This window comes from Castor canadensis, chromosome 18 (assembly GCF_047511655.1).
Source record: "Castor canadensis chromosome 18, mCasCan1.hap1v2, whole genome shotgun sequence".
Lineage (NCBI taxonomy): Eukaryota > Metazoa > Chordata > Mammalia > Rodentia > Castoridae > Castor > Castor canadensis.
Genome location: NC_133403.1, coordinates 30,879,077 through 30,904,892, shown reverse-complemented (window position 1 = coordinate 30,904,892; position 25,816 = coordinate 30,879,077). Strand labels below are relative to the sequence as shown.

General features: G+C 34.6%; 1 protein-coding gene and 1 pseudogene across 2 annotated transcripts in view; one reads left to right on the top strand and one right to left on the bottom strand.

The window, feature by feature from the left end:
* LOC109676735 (doublecortin domain-containing protein 1-like) overlaps window positions 1-25,816 on the top strand; it is a 1,027,711-nt pseudogene that overhangs the window by 78,167 nt on the left and 923,728 nt on the right.
* The window catches only part of LOC109677192 (dnaJ homolog subfamily C member 24-like), a 929,921-nt gene that overhangs the window by 123,583 nt on the left and 780,522 nt on the right, over window positions 1-25,816 (bottom strand). The window lies entirely within an intron of this gene.

Below are 25,816 nucleotides of genomic sequence, written 5' to 3'. Positions count from 1 at the left end.
CAGGAAAGGACAGTTAAAAACTATTATAAATATGTTCCAGAAATTAAAGAAAAATATGAATATAATGTGAAGAAAAATGGAAACTAAAGACAGAACTAATGGAACTTCTAAAAACTTATCCAAACTGAAGTACAGAGAAGAAAAAGAAAAAGAATCTCCAGCAACTTGTAGGATTGTATCTAGCAGTCTCAGTATTTGTGTAACTAGTACTCCAAAAAGGGATGAATGTATTTGAAGAAATGATGGCCCCAGTTATTTTCCAAGTTCATGAAAAATATCAACTCACAGGCCCAAGAAACTCAATGAACATCTAACAGGAAGAAAACCAGACTAAGGACATAAACCACATTTGTTACAAACAATGATAAAGAGAAAAGCTTAAAAATAACTGGCAGAGGTTGGGAGGGACACATGAGATAAAAATATAAGAATAGAAGCTGGCTTCTTGACAGAATCATTAACATGTGGAGAAAGAAGTATCTGTAAAGTGTTGAAAGAGGAAAAAATGTTCACCTTAGAATTTTGCATATGGGAAAATTGCATTTCAAAAATGAAGGCAAAATAAGGACATTCTCAAACAAAAGATGAGGTAATTTGTTTCCAGCAGATCTGCAGGACAAGAAATGTTACAGAATGTTTTTCACTGGAAGGAAATGATACTAGCAACAAATTTGAGTGTGCACAAGGGAATAATTTAAAAATCTGTATGGAGCATTCACTGAGGTAGACAATTTGATATTCATTAAACAAATCTAAATACATTTAAAAGAATTAAAATTATATAAAGTATGCTACCTGACCACAAGAGAATTAAACTAGAAATAAATAACATATCATTTGATGAGACTACAAAACATACTGAAAAGAAAATGCACAGCAATAGCCTCCTTATCATATATATAAAATTCCTCCATAAAACATAAAAAAGTCTAACAATAAGCAACATGATAATTTGGGTTTTATCCTAGGAACACAGCATTGATTTAACAATAAAAAATTAATCAATGTAGATTACTTACCTTAAGAGATATGAGAAAAACCATATGCTCATTTCAGTAGATCTAGAAAAAGAATTTGACAGAAGTTAATATTCATTTTCAAGGGGAAGAAACCCTCTTAGCAAACCTGGAATAGAAGGGCAGTTTTTCAATTTACCTAAGAATATCTACTAAATACCAGTTTAACTTAATATTTAATGACAGGCTGAATAGTTTTCCTTAACATCAGGAGCAAATCAAGGACATGCTTCATACTATTTCAACTTAATGTACTATGAAGTAAGGGTCCTAATCTGTGTAATAAAGCAATAAAAATGTAATGAAAATTTGTAGATCTGAAAGTAAATTTATTTTTATTGATAGCATTGTAAGAACATATACCACCCTAGAGAAATCTACATAAACACTAATAGAACTAAGGAATATAAATTCAGAAAGTTTTCAGAATCCAAGGTCAGTGTACTTTTATATACCAGTGACAATTAAAATGTGAAATTTCAAAATGAAACACAAGGCTGGGGATGTAGCTCAGGGAGAGGGCTTGCCTAGCGTGCACAAGGCACTGGATTTGATCCCCAGCACCACGAGAAAAAAACTTAACAATCAAATAAAATAGCACCCAGTGACATGAAATACTTAGATAGTCATTTAACACATCATGTGCAAGACAAAGAAAACGAATAGTTGCCAATAGAAGTTAAAGAAGGCAGAAGAGACATCCACGTTCTTGAACTGGAATATTCAATATTATTCAGATGCCAGTTTTCTGTAAGTTAATCAAAAGAGTCAACAAAATACTCATTAAAATTCCAAGAAGCTTTTTCTTTTCACGAGGAACAGAAAGTAGCAAGCTAGTTTTAAACTTATGTAGAAGTGAAATAAATACAAAGAAATTAGAATACATAGATCATTAAATGTGAGAGATTTATACTTCTGATTTCTTTTGCTAACATTTTATTAGGGTTTTTATTTGTTAATTATAAATTTTATTTTTATTTAAAAATCTCTTCAACTAATATATAAATATAACAAGGAAGTATATGAGTGGGGTCCCATGTGATGTTGTGATACATGGATGTTTTGCACAATATTTAAATCAGGTTGAACATATCTCCCCAAATATTTATCATTTCCTTATAGTGATAATACTCAAAATCCTTTCTTCTAGCTTGTTGAAATTCACAGCACAAAATTTTTAATTCTAGTCACTCTGTTGTACAATAGCACACCAGAATTTCTTACTCCTGATTGTAACTTATTATTATGATCAGCCTTTCCCCATCTCTCCTTTCTCTTTATTCTCCCAAACCTCTGGTTTATTATTTCTGGTAACCACCATTCTATTCCTAACTGCTATTATTTTTAATTTTTTGAAGCTAGTAGATAAAAATATATCTATTTATAACATACAACATGTTTTAAAACATGCATGCATTATGGAATGACTAAATTAATTTAATTGAGCTGTGCATTATCTTACATACCTCAAGTATACATAATATTGGTACTCACTGCAGTCATCATGATAGTCAATAGATCTCTGAATTTATTCCTCCTAACTGAAATTTTGCATCCTTTGATCAACATCTCCCAATTTCACCATATCACCTATCCCTGGCCCTTGGTAGCCAGTCTTCAACTCTTTGCTTCTATAAATTTGACTTCTTTAGATTTCACATATAAGTTAAAGTCATGGGGTACTTGTCTTTCTGTACCTAGCTTATTTCACTTAATGTCCTTCAGGGCTATTGTTGTTGCAAATGGCATGATGTCCTTCTTTCTTAAATCAAGTTTTGGTAAAAAATGTGCAGCAATAGGAAATCTCACATTCATCTGACAAGAATGCAAAATGATGCAGCCACTTGTAAAAACAGTTTGCCATTTCATATAAAGTTAAACACAGTTACCTTTCCATCTAGCAATCCTATTCTAGGTCTATACAAAGAGAAATAACCTACGTCAACCCAAAGACTTCTAAGTGAATATTTACTCAGAATAACTGAAAAGTAGAAACAACCCAAAAGTTCATCAACTGGTGAATGAATAAATCAACTATGGTAAGTCTATGTCAAGGAATACCCTTCCGCAATAGAAAGGGATAAGAATAGAGGAAAATGAAGCCACTTACAAAATACTACATAAGAAATTGAAGAACAGGTGAAATTATTCTCTAGTTACAGAAACAAATCAGTGGTGGTCTAGGGCGAGGTATTGAGTTGTGATTGGGAAGGAGCATAAGGAATTTTGGAGGGTAATGGAAATATTCTACATCATTATTATGGTAGTTATGTAGGTGTATACACTTGTCTACTTGTATCAAAATACATACTTAAACTGTACAGTTTATTTCATGTCAAACATTAATATAGCATATTTTTAAAAACAAATGAAAGTAACAATATGACTAGAATTGTAATCCAGGCCATTTAGTTATCCTTAGGAAGACATCAATTAAGAATAAAATATCCACTGGGCATGGTGGTACATGCCTGTATTCCCAGCTACTCAGGAGGCAGATCACAAGGTTGAGACCGGCCGAGGAAAAATTGTTGGGGCTTTCTCTTAAAAAAAAAAAGAAATGAAAGGGCTTTAGGTAGAGGTTGTGACTCAAGTGGTAGAGCACTTGCCTAGCAGGCCCTTGGTTCAATCACAAGTCCTGCAAAAAAAATGCAAGGAATACAAGGAATAATTAGTTTTAAAATTGCCTACTGTTGTCTACTTTTCATTTCATTCATATTTTAATATGAAGTACCAGAACACCACAAAACACAAATTCATGAGAAATAATTGGTCTTACAAGTCATAGTCATGTTCATTACTAGATAAGAGCAAATAACTAGATCTCGAACCTACTTTTATGAGGATAAGGCAAATAACAGTTCAACAAAACTATCTCCAGAATTTATTCAGAGAATTACTTTTAAGCTACTTAGTAAGATGGGTACAAATTCAACCCAATCTCCTGGTATCTTCAGGTTAAAATAATGATTATAATTCTCATTCTAAGTTGGAAAATGTTGGCCTCATATACTATGGCATAAATTTTAATTCTTTGAAAATTCATAATCTATTTGATGATCTTTCAGTTGGCAAAAAATATTCTGTAGAAACAGATCACTTTCTCAAGAGAGTCATGATAAATTGTATTTCTCGTCTACTGAATAAGTATAGTTAATTGCAAAAAGTGAAATATTTTTAGTAATTCAAGGAATTAATTTCATAATTATCTATTCATTTTCACAGTTTTCAGCTTGCTAAATTTATTCTAAAATTCTTCCCTGGGTTCTTAATTGAATGGTTTGCTTCTTAGATTCATATAGTAAGTACTGTTATAATCTACTTGCTATACAAATACTCACTGGGCTAGCTAAATCAGTTTTTATTATTTAATGAATACAGGCCAAAATGTTTTTTCCATTAGCAAGGATGGCTTTAGCTGCAAATAACAAAGAATTCTTATTCAAACTGACATAAGCAAGAAGAAACCAAGAAATCCAGAGGTAGGACAGCTCCAAGTATTGTTTGACAGGATTCTAGCTGTGTTTTCTGTATTTTGTGCCTTTTTTTGTATGTTGATAACAAGATGGCTACTGGGTTGTAAGTGTGTCCTTGAGTTTAAATCACAGTACCAAAAAAGATGGCTACTGCGCAACTAGGTACAACTGCATCCAAAGGCAGAAAAGGACTATCTTTTCTCTGTGAATAAAGAAGCCTTTCACAGAAGCCCCTTCTCATGTCTCATTGGCCAATACTGGATTATGTATCCATCCTCAAACCTTTCACTGAAAAGTGGTATGGGACTATAATGAATAACTTTGGCCAATCAAGATAATTGTAGACTACAATTATCCCTGAGTCAAAAGGGCAAAATCCTAAACAAAATCAGTGCTGTATTATAAGGATGAGGTAGAAAATGGATATTGGGTAGATGTCAAAAGTATTGCTGCAAATATGAACAGGTTTTTAAACTTTATTTCCTGAGTATGATACAATATCAGTCCTTTGGTACTAAAAAGAATTTATTTTATTTGAAATTTTTTCTCCTAGAGTTATATATCCTCTAGATTTAGCATACTTTCATAACATTGGTCAAAATTTTTATTTTCTAGGCTTATTAAAATCTTAATAAAGTATACCATTAATGATGGAGTGATTAAATTAGAATAACTTACATTAACTTTGATTAATTTTTGGATTAATAGAATACAAAATATTTTTATGACTACTAATGTCCACTAAGTACAAGAATATAGTGGTGAACAAAATCAGCCACAGTCTGTTGTTATGGAGCTTTTAGTCTAGAGGTGGACAAAGACATTTGTAAAATGATCACAGTATTAAATGTGAAGTAGGTTGTGCTGGGAATTCTTCTGAGAAGAGATAAATAGGATTTATCTATGAACATCCAGAGGATGGTGAAGGTGGGAAACCATACCAAAGACAGAACACAGCATGTGAAAAGGCTCTGTGCAGAATAAGCAGGTGGATTTCAGAAGTTAAAAGGTCAGTATATGTGTTAGTCAGATGTTGCATCACTGTGACAAAACACCTGACATAATTAAGGGGAAAAGATTTATTTTAGCTTACAGTTTCAGAGGTGTCAGTCTTAGTCCTTGGTGCTACTCTTTCTGAGCCCATGGTGAGGCAGAACATCACATGGGGAGCATGAGGTACAGGCAACTCACCTCATGACAGACAGGAAACAGAACAAAAGGGAATACAGGAAGGAGGTAGGGCAAGATATAGTCCACAAGGGCATACTCCCAGGGACCTACTTTTTCCAACTGGCACCACCTACTGCTTTTCACTACCCCTTATAATGCCATGGTATTGTGAATTGATAGAGATTAACCCACTTATTATGTCAGAGTCCTCATAATCTAATCACTTCCCAGAAACCCAGCTAGCAGCCAAGTTCCCAATCCATGAGCCTGTGGGGGACATTTCATATTCAAGCCATAACAGTATATGAGGAGAGAGTGACTTTATAAGAAACATTACAGATTTTTTGAGAGCAATGAGAAATCATGTAAGGGATTTGAGTTAGAAGTGGAGTGGAGTGAAGGATAACCAGGTTTATGATTTTGAATAGATAACTTTTGTGCTTGATGAGAACAAATTGAGTGGGTCAGAGTAGATGCAGGAGTTTATTAGATAATTATTGAAGGGATCCTAGCAAATGGTCTGGACAAGAGTATAGTAGTAAAAATGAAGAAAAGTAGATGAACCTGTAAGATCTTTAGACCAACAGACCCCCATGGAGTGAGGGATATTGAAGTATTAGGGTGTTAATGATAACTGTAAATTTTCTGGTTTGCAATTCTGGGTGGATGGAGGCTTCTAAGATTCAGAATGCTTGCGTAGTAAGCTTGAATGGGAAAAACAGGAAGTCAAGTTTGGATATGTTGACCTTGAGGGATCTTTGATCTATTTAAGTAGAAATACTGAATAGGTATTAATACAGCCTGGTGCTTAGAAGGGAGCCTTAGGATGAATATATTAATTTGAAAGTAAGATGAAATGTAAGGCTCTGTTTATATAGCCTTAAGAGAGCAGATGCAGTGAGGAATAAAGGGGTCTTAGACTTATTTTGAAAAACTCTAGCAAATGAATGATGGTGGATGAGCCTATGAAGAAGACAGAAAAATTAGTGTATTGTTTTATCACACAATTCAATCAAAAAAGAGTGTTTAAAGAAAGAGGAAGTGATCAAATGATGCTCAAAGATCAAAGTGAGAACTAAGAGAATGTCTGTGGACTTATCAGCCTGGTGGTTATTGGTAATTTTTTGTGAGAGTTATTTCCATACAATGATGGCAAAAACAAAAGCTAGACTCAAATGGCCTATGAATGAGTGGTAAGGAAGGAAATGCAGAGAGCATGATCGACTCTTTCACAACACTTTGTTTTTTGTTTGTTCGTTTTTGCTGTACTGGTACTCAGGGCTTTGCACTTGTAAGGCAAGTGCTCTACTACTTGAGCCAGTCTCCAGCCCTCTTTCACATTTAGCTATGGAAGAAGAGTAGTTAATAGAAGGAAATGTGGGGAAAAGGATTAATTTGTAGACTTGATTATGTTTGAGTGTCACGTAGAAATATCTTGTTAAGGAATAGTTGAAAACACTGCTTTTTTAAAGGCTGAGATCAAACATAATTGAAAATATAGTAGAATATTAGCATTACAGAGGAGCAAAGACTCCTGAAATATAACTAGAGAGAAGAAGAGAGGATGAATGTATTTGTGGTTGGGCTTGTAGCTTTAATAACAAGAAGATGAAACTTCAGTTTCATCTCTATGTAGGAGGCCATGTCCCTTGCTGAAAGTGAAAAGGGAAGTAGGGAAGAGGAGGCTGGGTGGAGAGAGCAGATGAGAGATGGTAGGAAATACTCATTGTGGAAAGTCAGAGAAAAAATTACCAAAGACATGAAACAGAAGTGACTGGGCTATGTTAAAAGGACCATGGAGGATGGCAATGAATGTAGTTAATGCTGATGTGTTCAGTTGTGTGACTTTCTCCAGCAGCACCAGGCTTCTTGGTGTGTGTACAGAACAGAAAGTGAGGTCCACCTAGGGTTAGGGTTTTGTGGCAAAACTTATCCACGAATGAAGAAGATTAACTATAGGGAGAGAAAAAATGATGCATTTGAATAAGATCTGGGAAAGAATTAAAAAGCTAAACAAAGCTAAATAAAATTTTATATTAAACTTTAATATAAAATGTAATATTTCCCACTTAAGATAAATAGCAACACAGAAAGTAAAAAAAATGATTTAAATATTCCTTGGAGTCTGAAGTTTTAACATTTATTAAATAGTAGATAACCAGTTTGATATTTGTTGCATGCCTTCCTTTCTCTACTTTTCCTCCTTCCCTTCCTCCCTCCATTCTTCCTAACCCCTTTTCCTCTCTCCATCTCTGTCTCTGTCTCTCTCTCTCTGTCTCTCTCTCTCTCTCTCTCTCTCTCTCTGTCTGTCTCTCTCATTAATACTTGTGTATATTTTTAAGGTATAATTGGAATCTAACAATTTTAACTCTTTTTCATTTAACATATTAGAAACATAATATCACCAACTTTTATTTTACAACATAATTTTAATAAGTGTTTAGCATTAAAAGCACTTTAAATGTGTATTTAATTTAATAAAAGCTTACTATAATAAATTATTTACAGTTTTTTTCTTATATAGATTTTAGATACCTGCACAATGAGAATAAATCTAGATTTACCAGCCAGATACCTTTATGACTTGTATGGCAGAAAAATTGAAGATATTTCAAAAGGTAAGTGGCAAGAGCTTTGTAAATCATATGCTAATATTTTGAAAAGAATTTATATAATTTTCTTCTAAACATTTAAAAGAAAAAAGATATAATAAATCAGAGTTTAATTATAACATCGATAAAGATGGTATTATACAAAGGGAGATCATGGAGGGCATTAAGGCTTTTGGAATCTTGTTTGGGCACAAGTTTGAATTTTTTAAAAGTTGGGTATTTTCCTTAAATGCAACTGAGGCCAATAGGAAAAGGGGAACAGGTACTAGAGAAAAGGTTAGATCAAAAAGAATTAACCTAGAAGGTCACCCACACACAGGAAATCAATGTGAGTCAATACCCTGTATAGCTATCCTTATCTCAACCAGCAAAAACCCTTGTCCCTTCCTGTTATTGCTTATACTCTCTCTACAACAAAATTAGAAATAAGGGCAAAATAGTTTCTGCTGGGTATTGAGGGGGTGGGGAGGAGAGGGAGGGGGTGGAGTGGGTGGTAAGGGAGGGGGTGGGGGCGGGAGGAGAAATGAACCAAGCCTTGTATGCACATATGAATAATAAAAGAAAAAAAAAGTTGGGTATTTTAACTCTAGTAAATCATAACTAAGTAAGAATGAGTAATTGATATATTTTCGTAATTTAACAGCCAGTTTCTATGGGATACAATTTTCTAAAAAGAAATTGTTGCAGAGCACTTGCCTTACATATGCAAAACCTAGGTTCCATCCCTGAGAAAGAAAGAGAGAGAGAGAGAGAGAGAGAGAGAGAGAGAGAGAGAGAGAGAGAGAGAGAGTGAGACAGAGAGAGGAGAGAGAGAGAAAGATTGTGCTAATATAATAATATAATATATGGCCGGATTGATAAATGATTTGGTCAACTTCTAGAGGCTATTCAAAATTTATATAATGTACTTTAAAACATTTCCACAGTGTATCTTTGCCAAGAGATGAGTTTCCATGTGATAATTTCCAAAGATATTTACTAGTTCCTGAAAGCAAAAATACCATGGAATCCATTTGTGAGTTTAAATAGTACAGTCCTATCATCTAATCTTTAAATCCATGCCTGAGGAGGCCCTAGATATTAAATGACATGTCTTTACAAGGCTAGGTTCAGATAACTATAGTGATTTAGGGACATGGCCATAGTGTATACATCCATTTGTTTCCAGTTTCTCACTTGTACTGTATAAAAGCAGACTATTTCCTTAATTTATCATCCTTAATGCTTATTTAGTGGTAACTGTAACACTTTGATACTTAATTGTGTCTTTCACATATTTTTTCTAAGGGTGTTATACATCTGTGTATATTTAGAAACTAAATCTAATTTTCTTGGTCATTTTTAGTGTTTGCATTAGATATGATAATTATTTTTTATTTTATTAAGAATGTTTATCTGACGATTTCAAAGCTCCTGAAAACACCTCTGTATTATCTAGAATTAGACAAAGTTATTTACCTATAAAACATGTACAGCACAAGGAATCCTTCTTACTAAAACTGATCTCTCCCTTTCTTAATTTTTTCTTTAATCTTCTTGGTAGCGCTGGGGTTTGAACTCATAGCCTCACACTTGCTAGGCAAGTGCTCTACCACTGCAGCCAAACCCCCAGCCTGATTTCTCCCTTTTACATTATTGTATCCTTTCCCATCACACAGGCTAATATTTTCCTTATGGTCAACAACATTTTATAGTCACTCATCACTCATATACCTGCATTAATAAAAGTAAGTATCATATTTTCTTAAGACTCTACCTATCCTTAAGTTTCCAGATTACCTGGGTTTTGAAATGTTGGATTTGAGTAAACTGCTAGAATTTAGCTATAAGGAAACTAGGTTAAGATGAAAGATTTATATTTAGAAAGCTGGGTTTTTTCTCCTTCCAAATATGGTATAACAGAAATAGTTATCCCCAGCACTCAGGAAGCTAAGACAGGAGGATCATGAGTTTGAGGCCAGCCTGGGCAACATAGGGAGACCCTGTCTCAAAAAAAAAAAAAAATTTACATATCAAAATAGAAAAGCAGTGGTTCTAAGGCGTGATACTTCATGGGTGCCAGAGGCATTCAGATTCATGCCTAATGCTTCACATATTCCAGAAGTGTGCTATTATCACATTTTAATGCATGCCTTACCCTGTGTTTTTGCATACTTATAAAAGCTTATGCCAGCTGAAATTAACTTATGCAGCTACTAACATGTGGAAGCATTGCAAGTACACTGGACTTAAAATACTTAAAGAAGCTAATCCTACTGGAGGAACTTCCGGTCTATAGCACTCTAGTCACTTAGAATTGGGTTTTAAAATTCTTTTACTTTGTTGTTATGATGTTGTACATCAAATGATTGAGTCCCTAAACTTTTATATTAGATGGTCTTCAGAACCTCTACATAGGAATGGTCAGGTGTTAAGTGAAAATTAACTTTTAGCTTAAATAAATAAATGCTGATATTCTTTTGACTTTTTTGCTTGCTTTATGTCAGATCAGAAAGTCAGTTAATAATGTCTCATGTTAAGATCATAGCAATTTCTTCTTATTTATAAGCACAGATTTGAAGTATGATTGTATCAAGGACCAAACACACTACAGATAAACAAAATGAAATTTTTCTCCTATCTCTTTTTTGAATAAAATTTTTATTAGGAAATATTCATTATACAGGGAGGATTTGAAGTGACAATTTTGATTAGACTTGTATTGTACATTATTTACATTGCCCCCCCTCGTTCTCCTATTTTTTGCTTCTATTTTGGTATTAGATATGTTTTCAAATTTTCCTCCCATGCTAGGAGAAATGAACATATTTCTCATGATATGAAACTGCTTTTAGTCATGTTTAGAAAACCCTTTTAAAAACTTATAAGATATGAAGGTTGCTTATGTGTTTAGATTTTTAAAGCAGAATATTTTAATAAAGAAATTTATATGGTTACTTGTGGGAAAGTTCTTTAGTTATAGCTTCTGTGTAGATCTATCCTTTCAAGAGTACAAGGGAACTACCTACTGCATACAGACACCATATTTCTATAGAAAGTCAGCATGCTAAGGCCTAACGCATGTGAAAAATGTACTCATGTCCATCACAATCACAGAACTGTGGGGAAAATCAGGGTGGGAAGACTTTTTAAAGTCTCTGTATCTTCAAGACCAGCACACTAATCAAAATAATAATTATTAATTTAGGAGATAATATAAACATCCTGGGCAGGTTCAGAGTGCTTCAAAAGATATTAATGCTGCACAAAACAATGGAGTGTGAGCAAGACAATGAAGTTGGAAATAAATGGAGGTTTGAGCCAGTGGGGCACAGGAGGAAACAATACTTCCTGTATCATTCTTCTATTTACTAATAGTGTTTGAGCTATTTGATATTTTAGAGGCATTTAAAAGAAGCATAGCTAATGTCCATAGTGTTCCAGTTTGCTGGAGTTGTTTAATAATACTGCTTTTCTTTCTAATGTTCCCTAACTGTGTGATCTCTCTTCATGACTTTCGCTAATTATTACATCGTAGTGAACCAGAAGAGTTACTCTCCTTCTCAAGGGAGAGCTCATCAGTCTTTTAGCCCTTTATGAGGCTGTCATAACAATAATCAGACCTTGCTCTTTTGTGGATCCTTCTAGATCATTGTGAGTAATGTAAAATTTACCCCAATGGTTCTGAAATGAACTAGAATAGTACATGAATTAGATCAACTCCAACGTCATGCTGTATGACACTGAATGGTCACTTCCTATTCAGTTTCTGACCCCAAATTATGCCCCAAAACATTGTCCAAAATAGCTATTTAGCTATATATTTTTCTGATAAGCTCTTTGGAAATTCTAGAGTGAAATGAAAGACATAATTAGCATGTTTCATTCACAAGATTCCAATAATATAGAGATGCCCTGAATGTGAATAGTAATTCTGGCCCATCATCAACTTTTTGTGGAGAAACTAAAATACAAAGATAAACTCCCAAAGAAATTAAAATATAAACTATTAAGTCAACACAGAAGTGAATTTCAAAATCAAATAATTTTACCTTTGCACATTAAAATCCAATAAAAGTGCAAGCTCCTCAAATTTAAGTACAAAGAATGTAAAGCCCTTCCTAATTTTTATTCTTCCCAGTGTCAGCCATGTGGCTTCTGGAAGCTTGATTTGATCTGGAATTCCTCCAGCAGCTACCTTCTGGGCTCCTGGAGTAGGTGTCATCCCTCAGGGCCCTCAGAAGTTGAATTAGGTCTATGTCAACTTTTTCATGAGCCTTAGTTCTGATCAAATGAAATGATTATCATAACGTCAACACCATACCCAGCACATTCAGAATAGAAGCTAATCCAAGAAAATGAGGCCATTTTATGTAAAATGATGTTTCTAGGATCCTACATTTGACATAAACCAAGAATGTAACTGACACTATGTGAAGGATTGCAAAGGAGAGAAAACACTCTTCATGTCAGTTTTTCTAAGATGCCAGTCAGTCTATGCTGTTGATCAGACTTGAGATGTAACTTGTGGGGAAGCGATCTCTCATTAAGGCATTGAGTATGACAAAATATATTTGCAAAATCTTGAGGGCTATATCAAACAGTGCATACTGTCTCCTGTCTCATAGAGGCTGCAGAAAGTATTGGCTATGTGCTCTGGTTTTGTAACCAGAGTTCAAATTTCAGTTATGCCACTTACTATAATGACATAGGATCATTGAGAATCTGTTTTCTTACTTGTAAAATAAGGATTACAGAATTTACCTTAATAGTTTCTTGCAAGGATGAAGTAAATTATATATAAAGGCCTTAAAAGAAGTGCCTGACACTTGGTATTATAAAAAAGTATCTATGCTCATGATTGCTGTTAATGTTATTTTACAAGCAAGTACTGACCATGTTGCATTTTGCAACAGTTGGAACCTTCCATTGGAGGCAGCATGAATCATAAAGATGTAGGTGAGACAGTCTTCTTTTAATTTATAAAGTATTCCAAACATCTTAGTATGTTTTCCTTCTCAGTAGGGTCTGATGATTCTAGACCCTACACTGAGCTGAATGAAGTTGCTGTCTGGTGGCATATCACCCATCTTCTTTCTAGGAGTGTTTGTTTCAATCCTCGATCTTAATAGCTGCTGTCAGTGCCTTAGCTTATAGAATTGTTTAAGTCTAAGAAACCTACTTCTTGGGCACAGCTTCCCTCTTATAACCTCATCATTTGTTTTTATTTTTAATTTTATTTTTTATTTATTTGTTTTTTTTATTAATATGTGCATACAATGCTTGAGTCATTTCTCCCACCTACCCCCACCCCCTCCCTTACCACCCACTCCGCCCCCTCCCTCTTCCCTCCACCCCCTCGATACCCGGCAGAAACTATTTTGCCCTTATCTCTAATTTTGTTGAAGAGAGTATAAGCAATAATAGGAAGGAACAAGGGTTTTTGCTAGTTGAGATAAGGATAGCTATACAGGGAGTTGACTCACATTAATTTCCTGTTCATGTGTGTTACCTTCTAGGTTAATTCTTTTTGATCTAACCTTTTCTCTAGTTCCTGGTCCCCTATTCCTATTGGCCTCAGTTGCTTTTAAGGTATCAGCTTTAGTTTCTCTGCGTTGAGGGCAACAAATGCTAGATAATTTTTTAGGTGTCTCACCTATCCTCATATCTCCCTTGTGTACTCTCGCTTTTATCTTGTGATCAAAGTTCAATCCCCTTGTTGTGTTTGCCCTTGATCTAATGTCCACATATGAGGGAGAACATACGATTTTTGGTCTTTTGGGCCAGGCTAACCTCACTCAGAATGATGTTCTCCAATTCCATCCATTTACCAGCAAATGATAACATTTCATTCTTCTTCATGGCTGCATAAAATTCCATTGTGTATAGATACCACATTTTCTTGATCCATTCGTCAGTGGTGGGGCATCTTGGCTGTTTCCATAACTTGGCTATTGTGAACAGTGCCGCAATAAACATGGGTGTGCAGGTGCCTCTGGAGTAACCTGTGTCACAGTCTTTTAGGTATATCCCCAAGAGTGATATTGCTGGATCAAATGGTAGATCAATGTTGAGCTTTTTAAGTAGCCTCCAAATTTTTTTCCAGAGTGGTTGTACTAGTCTACATTCCCACCAACAATGTAAGAGGGTTCCTTTTCCGTGCATCCTCACCCACACCTGTTGGTGGTGGTGTTGCTAATGATGGCTATTCTAACAGGGGTGAGGTGGAATCTTAGTGTGATAACCTCATCATTTCAAGCTGGAGAATGGCTTCTGGTAGATTTTTCAGCTATCCATGTTTCTGAGGCTCTTGTTCCCAGGGCCTCAGTGAGTTCCTAGATTATTACCATTTCCTCATGAAGTCATATTTTCCTCTTCTTTTGAATGATCCTGGTCTTGAGTTCACATTTCTGTCTGGTATTTTTTTTATTTTATATTATTTTTAATTAACATACATTAATAATATGAGGGGATTTCATTGTGATAATTCCATATGTGCATACAGTGTACCTTGAACAAGTTCACCCCTCCATTATACTTCCATTCCATCCTCCCCTCCCTTTTCAGTGTTTGGTGACTTTTCTTATGCTGTCCTCATATGTGTATATGCAGTGTACTTCAATCCTCTTTACCCTTCAGTATTCTTTCCTTTCTACCTCTGCTCTCTCACTTATCTTCCCCTGCAACGGCCCCATATCCATTCATGTCCTGTTATTATTATCACTATCATTTTAGGTCTAGGTTCCACAAATGAGTAAAAACATGTGAGATTTGACCTTTTGAGCTTGTCTTATTTTGTGTAGCATGATGATTTCCAGTTCCATGCATTTTCCTGCAAATGACATAATTCCATTTTTATTTATGGGTAATATTCCATGGTTTGAATGTATATATGTATCTATAAAATTTCTTTATCCATTCATCAGTTGTTAAGCACCTCCACTGTTTCCACTCTTTGGCTATCATGAAGTGAGCTACAATAGACACAGATATGTAGGTATCTCTCTTGTATATTTATTTATACTCCTTTGGATATGTCCCAAAGAGTGGTGTGGCAGGGTCATAAGTTAAGTCTATTTTAGTTTTTTGTGGAACTACCATACTGATATCCATAGTGGTTGTATTAGTTTACATTCCTAATGAATGAGGGTTTCATTCTCCCTGCCCCCCACATCCTCACCAGCATTTTTTGTTATTTTTTTGATGATTGCCAATCTGATTGGGGTGAAATGGACTCTTAGTGCTGCTTTGATTTGCATTTCCTTTATGGTGAAGGATGTTGAACATTTCTTTGTGTATGTATTGGACATTTTTATTTCTTCTTCTGAGAACTGTCTTTTCAATTCATTTGCCCATTTATTAATTGGATTATCTGTGGTTTTCTGCTCTCTTTTTTGAGTTCTTTGTATATTCTGGATGCTAGTCACTTCTGGCAAAGATTTTCTCATTCTGTGGGTTGCCTCTTGATTATTTTGATGCACCGAAACTTTTTAATTGAATGCCATCCTATTTGTCATTTCTTGCTCTTATTTTCTGGGCAATTGGAGTCGCAGTGAGAAAGTAATTACTTATGCCTATATCTTCTGGAATTTTCCCTATAGTAGTTTCAACGTTTCAAGTCTTACATTAAGATCTTTGATCCATTTGGACTTGATTTTTGTATAGGGTAAGAGATAGGGTTTAGTTTCAGTCCTCTGCATGTAGATAACCAGTTTTCCCAGCACCATTTTTTTTATTATTATTCATATGTGCATACAATGCTTGGGTCATTTCTCCCCCCTGCCCCCACCCCCTCCCTTACCACCCACTCCGCCCCCTCCCTCTGCCCCCACCCCCTATTTTGCCCTTATCTCTAATTTTGTTGAAGAGAGAGTATAATCCCAGCACCATTTTTGAAGAGGATATCTTTTCTTCAGTGTGTGCCTTTGGCTCATGCTTATATTTTTCTTACATGGCCTCTCATTGTGAGAGATATGAAGCAAATAAGTCCAAGTTTGTCAATAACATCCTTTGTTCAAACCAGTCCTACTCATTTTCACTTCCCTGAATTGGGTGTATAACACTGAAAATCATACAGTTGCTTGATGTGTATAAGGTGGAAATTAAAGTGGTCCTTCAGAGAGGGACAGCAAATATTTTGTATAATAATGGAATATACTATACTGTCCCTTACCTAAAATCTGTATTAGTTAAATATTGCTGTGTAGCAAATTACCCCAACATTGGGCAGCTTAAAGCAGCAAACATGGCTGCAAACATGTACTATTGTTCAATTTTTGTGGATCAGGAATACAACCATGGCTTAGCTGTGCCCTCTGATTCTGAGTCTCTCACAGGCTTCAACTGAAGTGTTAGCCTGCAGAGTTTAAAAATATTATATAAGTCCCATTTTATTTATTTTGCCTACTAATATCAACTTTTCCTAATGTCTTTGATTTCATCTGTACCGTGTGCTATAAAAGTTGATTGCAGAGTATTTCTGTTTTGGATAGAGCACATATCTCTTTTTAAAAAGAGAGATTTTTGTCTTACAGAGTACTTTTGGAAAATTTCCAAAAATCTCCTAGTATCTACCATGGTGCCAGGTACTAGACACACACACACACACACACACACACACACACACACACACAAACACACATGAAAAGCATATTAAGCAATTATTAAGCTTGGAATTTGTGTTATGGTGACTAAAATGATAATACTTTTAAATGAATGAATTAATTAATATTCCAAAAATTTCTTCTTTGAATTAAATTTGCAATGAATTACTCACTGTTGACTACTTTTTAGTAGTAGTTCTCACCTACCACTCTGAGCAGATTTCCTGTATTCCATGGAGTTTTAAAAGCTATGAGTCATATTCATGCATAGATCAGTATAAACACAAATGATCATGACTTTCTCTTTCAATATCTGCTTCAGAATGGTGCTGTTCATTGATTTACTTTTGATTTCAGCATTGGAAAGATATTTGGTGATCACAATAATTTCACTTTGCTCACAAAATTCCTCTTTTTGTCTTTAGAAAGTGTCTATCCAGTCTCTATTTCTAACAATTTTAATTTTTAAAAAAATGTTTTATAACTAACTGAAATCCTCAGATTAATTCCTAGTCTCTGACTGCCCTTAAAATATTTGAATATTAATCATTTAAATTTTTCTCTGGTTAAATATCATTAGTCTTCAACTACTTATGTGGCCCCTCACTATCCTTGTAACTCTTTGTAAGGCCCAAAATTGCACACAATTTTCCAGGCCAATCAATGTGAGCAAAGTGGCTCTGCCTCATTATGTAACCTACAATTGCATTATCATTCCTCTTAGATGCACCGTACTGTTGACTTACACATATTGAACCTGCAGTCAGCTAAAGTCTCTTAAGATTTTTGCCCCACAGCTTTCTTTCAAGCTACTTTTACACTCTCCTGTACTTTTACTGCTGGGCTTTTAGATGTGAGAACTTTGTACAATGATTCCTACTAAATTTCTACTTTTAAAGTTTTTATTTAGTAGTTTAGCTTGTTAAGAGCTTTTAGATATTTATCTGTCAACCAAGGATTAGTAGTTTCTCCCATTGTTGTTAATCAGTTATATAAATTTGGTACAAATATCAAATTTACCCTGATGAAAATGCTGCCTGACAGTGATTAGGGACAGAGATCTTTAGCATGCTAATAGAATCCTAGCTTCAGATTGTATTAATCCTCCATTCATATAGTTGTTCATTTAATTAGAATTACAAGCTTACTTTTCTCCAATTTAGACAAAATCTTTTAATTGTATCATTCTATTTTAGAAAGTGGTTTGGTCTTTCATAACTTGTATACTGAAGAGCCTTCATGACTTGGTCCCTCCCTACCCAGCTTCTCTATTTTTTACTCAGTATTTCTAGCCCCTTCCTCTCTACATTCGAGTTTCTATTCCTTAAACATGTTCCCTCTTTCACTTTCCACTGCCGATCATGCAGTGTTTCCTCTGCTTGGATTCTCTGCCACCCTATCTTTCTGCAAGTTGTTGGCTTCTCATCACTGTGTCTTAGTTTATTTTTAATTTTTACTTTAAATTTATTTTGGTTTTTGGTGGTACTGGAGGTTGGACCTCACGTTGCTAGGCAAGCTCTTGAGCCACAATCCCAGTTCTTTTTTGTTTTAGTTTATTTTTCAGATAGGGTCTCACATTTTTGCTTGGGTTGGCCTAAGATCAAGGTCCTCCTATTTTCCCCCTCACCAGGAGCTTGGATTACAGGTGTAAACTGCCACAGCCAAGTGTACACCACTATACCCAGCTTGGTTTTTTTTTTTTTTTTTTTTTGAGATATTGTCTTTTTCTTTTTTTCTGGCTAGCCTCAGACTGCAATCTTCCTATCTCTACTCCCCATGCACTACCATGCCTGACCCTCAAACACAATGCTTCTCATCCCTACTGAGGTCAGGTGAGGTACCAAAGACTGGCTAGGTCTTAGTTTCAATATTACTACTTCTGAGAGATTTATCTGACATTCTCTTGTTCCTATTCTTGTTCCCGTATCTTGCTTAAAAACAGTAAATGGTACTGTCTTCAGTCTATTGGGACCTGCTTCTCATTGAAAGAAATAATGGTTATATGCTGGTGTTGGAAATTTCAAGCTCTGGGTAGTAGATTTCCCCAAGAATCTCCCTCTCTATTCATTAAATATTCATTTAATCATTGCTTTTTTTTGCTCCCTAAGTCTTCACAAACCACTTTATAATTTGTTCTAGAACTTTTCAGGGAAGTAGATGAGGCTTTATAGACTAGATTTCCTTATAATTAAGCATATTTGCCACTCTTTAATTCTTAAGTCCTTTTCCCATTTATCTTCATTTCTCAGATTTTATGAATATAAAAATATGTCTTGCTGAAGGTGGCACCAGTGCAAGCAATAATTATTAGTCCTTATGTCTAGAACATTAACTGTTGTACACAAAGGTAGCTAATTAAGAGCTACTCTGGATTAGAAAAAAGTAGCTCAGGCCAAGTCTACAGACTTTGGAACTATATGCTCTGTGACTTTCCTTTGGCCTTAAGGTTCCTTAGAAATGGTCCTCAGTGGCTTCCACTGGTTTCTAGGCAACAGACTTGTGCTGCCCTTGTTGCTTAGTCAAAAACAGAATGTCCTAAGTAATTACTGATTGATATTTACTATTGATCTACAGAAAATATTAGTATTTTTAAAAAAACCTTTTGGTGACAGTTGGAGCCCTTCCATTATAATTGGATCACTGTCATCTTCTATTAAACAGGAGAATTCATAATTGTATGACATGAACACTCACAGAGCTGTCTAATGTACTCATAGATGCTTTTGTTTCTGTCAGAAATTCCCTTTAATCTTTAAAACTTAGACTTTTTTATCTTTGTGAGGATATGATCATCACTCCTAGGTTTTGTTGGGATAAACTTACTTGTGTCATTATTTCATACAATTTTAAACCAAATCTGTGCTCTCTCTTCCTTCTCATGGAGTGTGTCTTTCTGTGTTTAGGTTTTCAGGTCTCTTATTTGTTATTAGTCTTTGAACTTGAACACCAAAAATATTACTCTGACTTTAATGACTCTGCCACGATCCCAGAAGTTCATTATAAAATATATTGTAGTAAATATAATTGTATGGGGACAAATAGCTTAACTCTTGCTATCTATTATAAAATAATTTCTTACAAAGCTGTCCATTTAAAAGAGTAGGACTCAGAAAAGGTTGATTTTCTTTCTCTTAAGAGTTTTTGGAAGAGAAAAAGAAAATTAGACAAAAATATGTAAAATGTTTATTATAGAAGATTCTATTATTGTGAAACAAACATTGAGAAAAAAATCTCAAAAGGAGCCCTCCATTGTAATTGATGAAACTATTAAGACATTTAGCCTGCCACATTTCAAGTATCTGTCACATTTCAAATATCTATCATTCATGACATATATATGTTACATCCTAAATAAAATTTTTAAATGTAAGTGATGTATTGACTTATCGTTTGCATTTAAGGGGACACAACTGCTTTAGTAACATTAGCTGATGCATAGATCTCTCTGAATTAGGTATGTTTATTGCAGTTATTATTGGTTTTCCTGCTTTTTAACACTTAAAAGAAAAACAAAAAAGATTAGCTACATTTTTGAGATTTGTTTTAGTGACACTGAGCAATTTAACAGTAGGATTTTGAGTCTTTTATAATTAGCTTGCACTAGAATGTCATTTACATATGTAAGTGCTTTGTATACTTAATTTTTGTTCCTAAGTTTTACTGTATTTTCTATTGAATCATTTCTTATTAGTTCAAAAGTTAATCTGTGCCTCATTTAAAATTTAGGTTAATTTTTTGGGATACTAATATAAATAACCAAAAATAATCTAAAATAATAAAAGTGTTAGTTATGAGAGCAAGCAAGTGTACAATGGTATTTCTAAAGGCCCTTACTTCTAATTTTTGTTAAATTTATCTGTTGAATTTCATGTTTTATATTTTCTAAAATTTCTAGCAAAGTACTTTGAATTTCTGAATAGAGCTTTAAAGTTTATAAAAGTATGTCATATATATTCAATTTTTGTGTGTTGGTATAGACCACTGTCACATAAAAATAGATTCAGATATAGTTAGTTCTCAGTATTTCTCTGAGCAATCTTAAGTTTCACACATACCAGTCCAGTTAAGCTATTTTAACTCATTACTAAATATCAGATATTTTGGATGGTCAAGAAATTGTGTTCACAAAATGCTTATATTTTCAAAGACACACACAATATTATTTTTGTTGAGGGGAAAGGCAAGATTCAGACAATAGAATCCCAGCTTATTTTACTTGTATAAATCAAGTCATTTAAATAAATGAATTGTGTATGCTGACCTGTTCTACCAATGTGCTACTGGGGGTGTATGAAAAAAAGATGTGCATGGTGGTGGAAGTAGAAAGAGGCATAAAGCGTATTGGAAAAGTACCAAATGTCCCCTGCAAATGGGCCCTATTCAGAATCAGTAAGCGTATGATGAGTGAAGTGGTTTTGAATATTGCCTTTAGATTCCATGCTGTTACAAGGCCAGCCCTGAACATGGCAACTCTTATTTCCACACACAGTACCTCTTCACTCTCAATTTAACCCCAAAATCTGATGAACCCATTACTCCATACTTGATTTCATGGAACAAGGAGTAGATATAGTTACAAATGATCAATCACAAGCCGTGAACCAAAGCAGCAAGGCATTAACAATTCACACCATTTCGGTCCACTTGCTCAAGCAGAAGATGTGCCAGCATATTTAATGCACAGCTACTTCGTTCGGTTTAAGAAAAGACATGACTCAGGCTGCATTTTCAAAACAGAGGGGACTTTTCTAAGATTTTATACTTTCTATGCCCCAATGTCAACGTTCATCCACATTTCAACAATTAAAATAACCAGGTGTCCTGTAAAGGTCATAAAGTCCAAATTAAATTTTACTCAGGTAAAAAACAATATGACCTGAGAAATTCTTTTCTCCAGTGCGTCTCTGTTCTATTTGATCCTATCATACAAATCAATGTCTCTTTCAGCAGTATGATAACACTGTAGACCCCACAGGCAATATACCGTCAGTTTAATAGGATCACTGAAAAGCTAAAGCAACTGTGAAAGATTGCTCTAAGTATAGCAATCGTGTGCTTGTCATTTTGTTCAGTGGAGGAAATATCCAAATTTGGGTAGGCATCAGTATTTAAGAAAATGACTGCTAAATCTTTTCTCATAAGTACCTTAGGGACAATAAGATTTGACATACAGCATGTAAACAAAAGTACACAGCAGCTGTTAGTTTTGTTTTGTTTGAATAAAAATACACAGATATAAATCAAGCAACATAGAAGATAGGATGCTCTCCATCATTCAACCTTTCAGAAGACCATGCTTTACAGTAGTGTCTCCTAGTTGTTCTGGGACCAGGAGCTTTCTAATGTTACCTAAAGGGGATAAGGAACATTAAAACACACACATACCTTGGCACTGGCTCAGACTCCCTGTAGGCATACTTCCTGAACTGGGAAGCAGTCTCTTAGTATCTTTTAAGAACACACTTTGTATTGTCCAAAAAAGACATTTTAGGTCAACTTCATTTTAAAAAATAAATTCCACCTAATTGGGGGGAAATTTCCAATGTCTTAATGTATTTCTAAACAACATCCTGCTAACAATGAGTAGTTTTTGAGGCTGAAGTCAACAGCTTGCCATCGCAGAGCATATAGAGGTTTTTTTTTATAGGTAACTGCTCTGGGCTGTACTTTTCTTTCATAGTCTCATGTACTCTGACTGAAATGTGAAAATTAGAGTATTATGTAAATTATAATTCTGGATTTTTAATTGGCATGAATTTTAATTTGAAATTGAGAGCAGGTCATTAAAGCCTTTGATTAATTCTTGTGCTTTTTGAAAATACATGAATAAAAAATCCTGATTATTTTTTGGTTTCATACTACATTCAAATGAAGTAGTCAAAGTACCTCTTTCAATGTAAGATGTTACTTTAGGAGAGGGAGATGTATAGTCCTAACTATTAGATCTTGATAGAACATTCCAGTCTCATTGATAAGTTCCATTAGCTTTGGGGTTTCTCTCTAGAGGGGTTTTTGGCTCTGCAACCATCATGTATCCAAATGTTGGAACTTTTTATTAGTGATGAAATGGTTTTAACATAAGATCTTTTTGAAGGCTGAGCTGTTTATTTTGGTATTTAGCATTTGAATTCATTGCATTTGATGTCCTTGGAGGGAATTACCCTTATTTAAATAGTTATTTTGATCTCAATCTAGTATTATTGCTCTGTTATTTAAATTTTATTCTGTGTTTTTTTCCTATAGAAGTATGATTTATAACAGGGCAGCATAAAAGGGTTTCCAAGGACTTTTAAGAATACCCATCTCTAGTTTTCTGGCTAGTTCATGCTTTATTATTAAGCTCATGTGGTTTTTTTTGGGGTTTTTTTCCTGTTTGTTTTGTTTATTTATTTTACCTTCTAAATCTTAAAAATATTATAAGGAACATTAAAGTAAAATAATTTTACATACCCTAAATGTGCTTGAGGGCCTGTGGAGTGGCTCAGTGGTAGAGTGCCTGCCTAGCAAGTGTGAGGCCCTGAGTATCAGTACCACCAAAAGAAAGAAAGAAAGAAAGAAAGAAAACCTAAATGTGCCTGAAATTCTTGTATAGTCATGTTCATTTATCAAATTTTGATTAAAATGTTATTGTTATAGAAAGTTACAGGTTCTGAGTAATTTTGTATACTTATACTCATGATCTTAAAACTTATCTAAAAGGCTGTCCACACTATATATGAAGTACTTTTTTTATCCATTAGATAGTTATTGAGCATTATTTTTTCCAAATTAAAAGACACCTTGACCTGATATACTAATTAGCCTGATTTGATCATTCCACTATGTATACATCACATTATATCCCATAAACATATCTAATTTTTTTAAGTAAAAATGAAATAAAAGTAAGAACAACAATTAAGAGAAACCCATCATAATCTCCAAAGGATTTAGTGAAGGAAGGAAGTGGGAAGGGAGAAGATAAGGATGGATATAAATGAATAAGGGAAAAATAAAAATATAAAAATGCTATAAGAAGCCTCTAGGAGGGAGTAATTAATTCTGAATAAATAACATGATATTTTATCAGAAGAGGTACATTTGAATCTACCCTTGAAGGACATGAATATATTAACAGATTAAAAAAAAGTACAAAGAAATGCAAAGGAAGTGGAACAGCATGAGTGAGAAAGATATCAGTTGCTAGTTGTGTAGTTAATATACTTGCTACTTTTGCTCATTTGATCTATTTACCCATGATGCTCAGTATTAGCTCTATCCAATGAAATTACTATTTTTGGCCACATGCTCTATTTCCCAACATCCACAGTCTTAGTTGTAAAACCATTAAAATTATTAGATTAATTTTAAATCTCTCTAAATTCATAAACCAAGTTTAAACAAAATGGATAAAAAAGGATTGGTAGAGTGGCTCAACCAGTAGAGTGCCTGCCTAGCAAGCATGAGGCCCTGAGTTCAAACCCCAGTACCGCCAAATAAATGAATAAATTAAAAGGAAGTCCTGTTTTTAAAAAAATGGATAAAAAACAACTACTGACATAACATTTCATTTTTCTAGTGGTAGAAATGATCCCAGTGGAATAATCCCATTTGCCTGATGCATGCATATTTGAGGGAAGATTACCTTTTGGGGGGCAGTACTGGAGATTGAACTCCCTTTCAGAACTTCTCTCTTGCTAGGAAGGCACTTTACAGCTTGAGCTACACCTCCACCCCTTTTTGCTTTGGTTATTTTTGAGACAGGGTCTCACTTTTTGCCCAGGCTAGCCTGGACCACGAGCCTCCTATTTATGCTTCCTGCTATCACTGGGATGAAGGTTCGTAACTCTTCACTCAGCTTTTTTCCATTGAAAAGGGGTCTCACAAACTTTTTTGCCTGGAATCATGATCCTCCTGATCTTACCCTCTTAAGTAACTATGATTACAGGCATGAACCACCAGCACCTGGCTTAAAGAAACATAGTCTAACCTTCTTGAGTGAGGAAATATTTCTGAGTAGCAGCTTGAAGAGAGAGAAGCTCATGATTGGAAGGACACAGAAATAACATCCTGGGGCTCACTCCATGGGAAAGGCATTTCTTCCCATTGGTTAGCTTATCTACCTTAGGTTTTGCTAGCTCATAGTAGCATGTGAGTTTGTGCTTTTTTTTTTTAAGGCCGAAGTATGTCTATTGACCTTTCCACATCATTGCCCTAATTTCTTGCATATATTTATATAACAGTGTTTCATAGAATGAAGTTTTGCTTCAGAAAAGGATAACTACATAATAGAGGAAAGCCATTGGCTAAGAACTCTTATGAGCTCTTCTTTGGTATAGAATGTTATGAATACCCAGTAAAACTAAGACAAACAAATAAACTCATATCCTTGTTAAAATCTATGGCTAGGGTTGAAAAGTCAAGTGACTTAGAAAAAAATCCTCAATTATTCACTTATATTTTAAAACTACATCTTAGACCAAGGCTCCTTTTTTTAAATGAAGAGTTCTTTAATTCCAACTGCTTAATGTATTTTATTTTCTCAATATAACACATTAGGCAGATTTATACTTCCTTTCCAAGTATTTAGGCATATCATTTTCTTATGTTTTCTGTACCTTCCTACTTAGTGGAAACATTGTTTGTTCCTGGAGTGTGCTTTGTCTTCCTTTTCAAGAAGATCATCAAAGTTACTAGTTTGCAGCTTCCAAAAAAGAAAGAGCTTCTAATCCCTAGTTCAGAGGCTAACCTTTATTAGTGCTTGTGGTTATAATGAGGACCCTGCTTCCAGCAGGGAGATTCTGGAATACCGAACAGATTATTCAACAAGTTCAGAGCAGATTCTGAAGTCCCTTATAAAACCTGCTTGTGAATACTGCTTTCTTTGCGTTTACTGTTTCTGGTTTCCATAGTGTTCCTAATTACATAAATCATGTGGAGCATGGGAGCTAGTTTCCATCCAGTATCAATTCTGACACTGC